Source organism: Suricata suricatta, chromosome 12 (assembly GCF_006229205.1).
Source record: "Suricata suricatta isolate VVHF042 chromosome 12, meerkat_22Aug2017_6uvM2_HiC, whole genome shotgun sequence".
In the NCBI taxonomy this organism is placed as follows: domain Eukaryota; kingdom Metazoa; phylum Chordata; class Mammalia; order Carnivora; family Herpestidae; genus Suricata; species Suricata suricatta.
The window spans coordinates 82714224-82722016 of record NC_043711.1 but is presented as its reverse complement, the minus strand read 5'-3'; the positions used below and the strand labels follow the sequence as shown (position 1 = coordinate 82722016).

At 42.4% G+C, this 7793-nt stretch overlaps 1 pseudogene; it reads left to right on the top strand.

Annotated features, from left to right (window-relative positions):
• The first annotated feature begins 6430 nt into the window (after positions 1–6430).
• Positions 6431–6580, top strand: LOC115275629 (annotated as a pseudogene).
• The last annotated feature ends 1213 nt before the right edge of the window (positions 6581–7793 follow it).

Genomic DNA, 7793 nt, shown 5'->3' with positions numbered 1-7793 from the left:
AGAAGACAAACAACCCCCTTAAAAATGAGCATTTTGGGGGGCGCCTGCGTAGCTCAGTCACTTGAGAATCAGACTTTGGCTCAGATCGTGATCTCGTCATTTGTGAGTTCCAGCCTCATGTTGGGTTTGCTGCTGTCAGCACAGAGCCCACTTTGGATCCTCTCTCTCTCTCTCTCTCTCTGATCCTCCTCCATTCACACACTCTCTCTCTTTCTCAAAATTAAATAAAACATTTTTAAAAATGAGCATTTTTACCATTTCACCAAAGAAGCTACAGGATTGACTAATAGGCATATGAAAAGATTCCCAACATCATTAGTCATTAGTGAAATGCAAATTCAAACCACAATGAAATGCCATGTTACACCCACTAGAATGGTTATAATAATAATAATAATAATAATAATAATAATAATAAAACAGACAATGACAAACAGTGGCAAGAATGTGGAGAAACAGGAAGTCTTACACATTGCTGATAGGGATGTAAAATGGCACAGACACTTTGGAAAACAGTTTCTTGGTTTCTTAAAAAGTAAAATATAAATTTATTACAATTCCACTTCTAGGTATCTACCCAAGGAAAATGAAAATACATGAACACCAATGATTTGCATGGAAATGTTCACAGAGGTATTATTCATAATAGCCAGAATGTGAAAATAAAAAACAACTCAAATGTCCATTAATCAGTGAATGAATTTTAAAAAGTGTGTTATAGCCATCAATGGAATACTATTGTTATAAAAGAAATGAGTTATTGATACATGCTATGTAATGAATGAACCTCAAAACATTAAGCTAAATGAAAAAAGCTGGACACAAAAGATCACATCTTGTATGACTTCATGGTAAGTACATGAAATGTTCAGAAAGGGCAAATCTATACAGACAGAGAGCAGATAAGTGATTGCCTGGGTTGGGTATTAGAATGAAAATTAACTGTAAAGGACCATTTACTGGAGTGATGAAAATATTCTAAAAATAAATTACGATGATGGTTGCACAGCTCAATAAATTTGCTACAAATTGTTGAATTTAAATTGGGCGAATTTTATGATACGTTAACTATACCTCTATAAAGTGGTTTTAAAAAACATATACGCAAAAAAAATACAAAAACCCCCACATACGCCAGTTGCTCCAGCATTTCCATCTCTAGGAATTACAGATAAATATGCAATGAGCACAATAGCAGCTGAATCTGGTTATTTATCGTAACATTGTTTGTAATAGGAAAAAACTAGAAATAAGGTCCATCAGTAGGGGATGAGATAAATCATGGTCCTGGAAAACTCTCCAATCTTAAAAAAGAAAAAAGCAAGGGAGATCTATCTATATATATATATATATACTGATAGGAAGTAGATTCCAATTTATTTTACTTAGAAAATAAAGTCGAAACATTTGGTAAAAAAAATTAAAATAAGTAGACTCTCCATTTGCTTGTACTTGCATAGAGTATCTCTGGAAGACACAAAGGAAATTAATCAAGAGGACGTCTCTCAAAGGAATTGGGTGGCTGGGCAATAAGGGTGGGGGGAAAACACTTTCATACTCTGAATAGTGTATCAAACGCTTATATTAGCAATTTGAAAAACAGAAGTGTAGAAAATAACTAAAATTGTTTTTAAAAAGTGAGTTGATTTGGGGGCCTGGGTGGTTCAGCTGGTTAGTGTCCAGCTTTAGTTCAGGTCATGATCTCTTGGTCTGTGGGTTCGAGCTCCGCCTCGAGCTCTGTGCTGAGAGCTCAGAGCCAGGAACCTGCTTCAGATTCTGTGTCTCCCTCTCTCTCTGCCCCTCCTCCACTCTCTCTCTCTCTCTCTCAAAAATAAACAAACATTTAAAAAATGCTTTTAAGTGAGTTGATTTAAAGAAAATATGAGTAAATCATGTCACAGAGTGGATGCAAGGGACAAACCTCTAAGGGAGCATGATGACAGGTGCTGCTGGGAGCAAACCCAAGGTCATCCATCAGGGTGGCCAGCAGAAGCCTGCACATCTAGTGGCTCCACACCCAGCTCTGCCTCCCCTAGGGTTGGACAGGGACACGGGCGGGGTCCCTGAACCTTGAACCTTTCAAACATTGCCCAACATAAGAGATGTGGAAGTTACTGTTAGAAACCTGTGCTGCTGCCTGGACGGTAAGAATGAGCTTCCAGACACCAAGCTTCGTCACAACCCTGCTGCCGCCAGGGAGGGGCAGGCCACCTGGGTCTTGCAGACCCCCATGGCAATCCCGCAGTCTCAGAGAGTAGAAAGACCAAGGGCTTTTCTTCCACTCTTCTGCAGTTGAAATGCAGAACTTAGGGTGTGGAGTCAATCCTGGTTCTGCTGCTTACTTGCTGTGCAACCTCAAGGAAGTCACCTAACTTCTCTGAACCTCAGTTTTCATGGTTGTAAACATGGAGATGATCCTTTTAGAAATACATATCAATGAAATAAAGCAACATACAAAGGAAAGTAAGAGAACAACCCAAATGTTATCAATGAGAGAATGAATAAAATAATTGCATATTCATACAATGAAATACAGAATAAAAAGTACAATCTACCACTACATGTGAAAAAATAAATGAATTTGCACAAACATAATGATAAATGAAAGAAGCTAAATAGGGGCAACTGGATGGCTCGTCAGTTAAGTGTCTGACTCTTGATTTTGGCTCAGGTCAACGATCTCATGGTTCATGAGATTGAGCCCCACATTGTCAGGCTCTGAGCTTACAGCCTGGAGCCTGCTTGGGATTCTCTTTCCCTCTTTCCCTGCCCCACTTGTGTGTGCATGTGCATGAGCGCACTCATTCTCTCAAGACAAATAAATAAACATTTAAAAAGGAAGGAAGGAAGGAAGGAAGCAAGCAAGCAAGCAAACAAGCTAGGGGCACCTGGGTGGCTCAGTCAGTTAAGCGTCTGACTTCACTCAGGTCACAATGTCACCATTCCTGGGTTCAAGCAGTGCATCGGGCTCTGTGCTGACAGCGCAGAGCCTGCAGCCTGCTTCAGATTCGTGTCTCCCTTCCTTTCTGCTCCTCCCCTGCTCATGCTCTGTCTCTCTCTCTCAAAAATAAAACTTTTTTAAAAAGAAAAAGAAGAAAGAACTAAACAACAACAACAAAAAGAATATACACCCATAAAAAGTATACTTGTATACATTTTCTTCTAATATTTAAGAATAGACAAAACAAACATAAAGTAATAAAGGTAAGAATACTGGCTTCTCTGCAGCATCAGAAATTAGCTGGGAGGGATCATGAGGGGGCCTTCTCGGGGCATAGGTAATACTCTGTATTCTTGATCTGGTTACACAAAAACCTAAACACACACATATAAATTTAAATTGTACACTTGATATTTATACACTTCACTATATGTATGTTATAATTCAATAGAAATTTTTGAGAATAGGGGCGCCTGGGTGGCTCAGTAGGTTGGGCGTCCAACTTCAGCTCAGGTCATGATCTCGAAGTTGATGAGTTCAAGCCCCGCATCCGGCTCTGTGCTGATGTCTCAGAGCCTGGAGCCTGCCCTCTCTCTCTCTCTGCCCACCCCCACCCCACCCCCCAGTCGTGCTCTGTCTCAGTCTCTCTCAGAAATAAATAAACATTAAAACGATTTATTTTCAACAAGAAATTTTTGAGAATAAAAAAGAGGGAATAATAAAGAGGGTTCAAGAGGATGGTCACTGTGGTGGAGGAAAGGGTTGGGTGTGGAAGAAGGCAAACGGCTGTGAGGTTCTGTATTTTATTTGGGGATGGTGGATTCACAAGCGCCTACAAAATTATTTTAAAACATCAATTAAATAACTCAAAAGCACTTTTAAAATAAAATAATACAAATAATCCACATATCTGATAGAGTTGCTATGGAGCACGTCAATCAGAAATCTTAGTTGCAAAAAAAGAAAAAAGAAGAGAAATCTTAGTTGGAAATAAAAGAAACCAACTCTCTCCAGTTTGAGGAGGAAAGAAATTCGATAAAGGATCTTGGGTAGCTCACAGAAGGTCCCTGAGAGCCAGACCGCCTGTGAGAGCCAGACTGTGTACAGTTAGGGACAACTCCCGACCGAAAGCACCTCGAGACTTCAGGCCAGGAGCCGTGCCAGGATCGCTACTGTGGGGATGGGTACCGCAACTTGCTTTGCCAGCCCTGAGCTCTGGATGCTCCCAATAGCTACCACGCTTACTTTTCATGCCTCATTTGTGAAATAGAAACAATATTTTATATATGTGTGTATATGTATTTAATTCATGTATATTTAATATATTATATTAGGGGTGTGTGGACATGCATATGAAATCACGTGCAGAGAATGCTGGGCCAGATGCCAGGCACCCTTTAAGAACCCACTCAATCAGGGTTAGCGATGGTAATGTCAGGTAGCAGCTGACAGGACTTGTTTTGGAACACAGGAAAGACACCCCCAAAGCTTCTCAGGAATTCTTGCAGGAGACCTGACAGGCAAAACCAAACTGCTTTGGCTGACGGGGCTCAGGAAACATGTAATTCTTTTTAAAAGCTATTTTAATAAAAATGTGTTATACTATGATGCCCATGATTTCATTTAATTTTCATAATTTGCAAAGGAGAAGGACTGTGAGAGCTAACCATTCTCAGGATTGACTTCAGCTCTGCAACTTCCTGCCTGTGTGGTCAAGACAAGTGAGCATCTCTCTGAGCCTTTGTGTTCTCATCTGTAAAATGGATAAAATAATTAGATGTCATGAGGCCCAAATGAGAAAGGACATATTGCCAAGTTTGGTACAGAGTGGGTGCTTGTTAAAGGTAACAGGAGCAGGTACCATTATTATCATTGTCACTATTATTTCTCTTATAGTCCATGTCAGAAGAAGGCCTGGTCATGGGACAGGATGTGGCACCGCAGAATCTGGAGCTATTGCTCAGCCTCGAGGGTGAACAGGTTTTGGAGCAGAGTCAGCTAAGAGGGAAGAGAAAAAGTCCATGACAGTGAACAGAATGCAGGATTCAAAGATGATGGGGCAGGCGGCTGGGTTAAGCCAGCAGTTGGCATGTGGTAGCCTGGCCGAGGCCAGTCCTGCAGGAGAGGAGACAAAAGTACTTAGGGCCCCAAGCCTCAGAGGCTGAACTCACTGATTCAACAGAGCAGAGGTTTGACCCAGTCTCCACGATTAGGCAGAGCTGGCCTCAAATTTCAGTTCCAGCATCAACATCCCTGTGTGACCTTAAGAATGCTTGGGGGCCGTCTGAGTGGCTCAGTCGGTTAAGCGTCCAACTTCGGCTCAGGTCATGATCTCGCAGTTCGGGGGTTCGAGCCCCACATCAGGCTCTGTGCTGAGAGCTCAGAGCCTGGAGCCTGCTTTGGATTCTGTATCTCCCACTCTCTCTGACTCTCCCCTGCTTGCGCTCTCTCTGTCTCTCAAAAATAAATTTAAAGAATTAAAAAAAAACAAAAAGAATGCTCCTTGGGGGGCACCTGGGTGGCTCAGTCAGTTAAACATCCGGCTTCGGCTCAGGTCATGATCTCACAGTTTGTGGGTTCGAGCCCCACACTGGGCTCTGCACTGATGGTAAGGAACCTGCTTCAGATCTTCTGTCCCCCTTTCTCTCTGCCCATCCCCCGTGTGTGTGTGTGTGTGTGTGTGTGTGTGTGTGTGTGTACGTGCGCTCTCTCTCTCTCTCTCTCTCTCTCTCTCAAGAATAAACAATAAAAAAAGTAAAGAATGCTCCTTGCCAACTCTAAAATTTATTTTCTCCCCTGCAGAAAGCCTAGTTGTTTTACTTCTCACCCCTGTGCCTAACATCCTTCTAGGATGATTGGTTCAACATCACAGCCTTCCTTGGCCTCCTCATCCTCAATGACCTTGGTCTCCCAGGGTCATACCTGAACACCAAGACTGAACCCTTGATTTCCCTTCACCACCTCTTCTCCTTTCTTCTGTAGAGGCCAACGGCAGACCACCTAAAACATACCACAATGACATACTGATTATTTTGAATTGAAGCTACTTGGGAAGTTACCAGTGCAAGGACACTCAGACCCTCCTCTGTCCTGCTGAAATCTGGAAACAAATCTCTCATATGAAAAAAAAAAACTCTCTTGGGGTGCCTGGGTGGCTCAGTTGGTTAAGCGCTGACTTCGGCTCAGATCATGATCTTGTGATCCGTGAGTTCGAGCTCCGCATCTGGCTCTGTGCATACAGCTCAGAGGCTGGAACCTGCTTTGGATCCTGTGTCTCCTTTTTTCTCTGCCCCTCCCCAGCTTGCTCGCGCTCTCTCTCTCTCTCTCTCTCTCACACACACACACACACACACACACATACACACACACACATACACACACACACACAAATAAACATTAAAAAATTTTTTTAAAAAGAAAAGAAAAAACTCTTCCTGTACTAGGGAATAAAGACATCCTTATCACCAGAGATAGGAACTTTAAAGCCCTATTGCTTCTCAGCCTTTTGGCTAAGATCAAGTGTAGTATCTGTTCTTATCAGGAACTTTAAAGCCCAGAAAGCTGTAGAAATAAACCTTGATACTTTCTTTACTATCCTACTACCTCAGCACAAATTCCATTTAGAATTCCTTACCAATTAAAGTTCCCAAACATCTGTTTTCTTTCCCTGTCAATTCCTCACAAACTTACTGTCTCTTTGTCTAAACTGTATAAAAGCTGCCTGTGGTGGTCATTCATTCAGGTCTCAATTTCATCAGGCTTCTGTGTGCACAAAATAAAACTCCAGGACTTTTTTCCTGTTAATCTTTCGAATGTAAATGTGAGCCTTAGTCCAGGTGGAAGACCTTGAAGGGCAGAGGAAGAATTTTTCCTTCCCTAGACATCACTGACCTCACTGAAACCACCAATTCGCTGGCCCTGATACACTGCTCACACATCCCCTCGGTTCCATGTGCCTTCCATGGACTCCCTGCTCTGTCACTGTGGTCAGCTCCCTGCCCCACCCTCCCTTGGGTGATCCCCAACCCAGAATGAGCCCCATCATCTATCTGCCTTCTCTGGCAGCCATCTTGAATACAGCTGGAGAAAACCACACATCTTAGCTTTGTTTGACTTTTGACTCAAGTACATAAACACCAATGGGGTCTCAGCCTTACAGGATAACGCCTTTGGCTCGCTCTATCAGACACCTGCTTCATACATTCTCCTCTCCCTCAAACCTCTCTCAAGAACTCTCTCCATTTTCAGCTGGCAATGTTGTCTTAAACTCCTGGAGGAAATGGAAGCCAAGAGAAAGATTAAATGAGTCACTGTGTGTAAGGTACTAAACACAGTGCCTGGCTGTCTAGGAAAAATTCATGGTTTTCCTGTATTCTCATACTGCAACTATCACACTCACAATACTTCTGACACTAGATGTGTGGGTTTTCCACACCAAGCAATTCTGACACTAACTGTCTGGACTTAGCATGGTTCCTACAGGCTAAGGGCTCCCTCAGTCCAATAAGACACCGACATCAGACATCAATCACAAGTAGTGGGTCCCCAAGTTACCACAACTTCTGTCACACTTGGCTACAAATTGGAGGGTCCCATGACCCCCTTCTCAAGTTTGGCAATTTGCTAAAATGGCTCACAGAACCTAGGAGAATAATTGACTTACTATTGCTGATTTATTACCAAGGGTATTTTAAGGATACAAATTAACCACCAAATGAAGATACACGTAGTGTGACATCTAGAAACATCTGCCCTGTGGAGTTGGGGTGTGTCATTGTCCTGGCACATGGATGTGCTTACCAACTCAGAAGCACCCCACACTCCAAACTTCTGGGATTTTTATGAAGTTTTC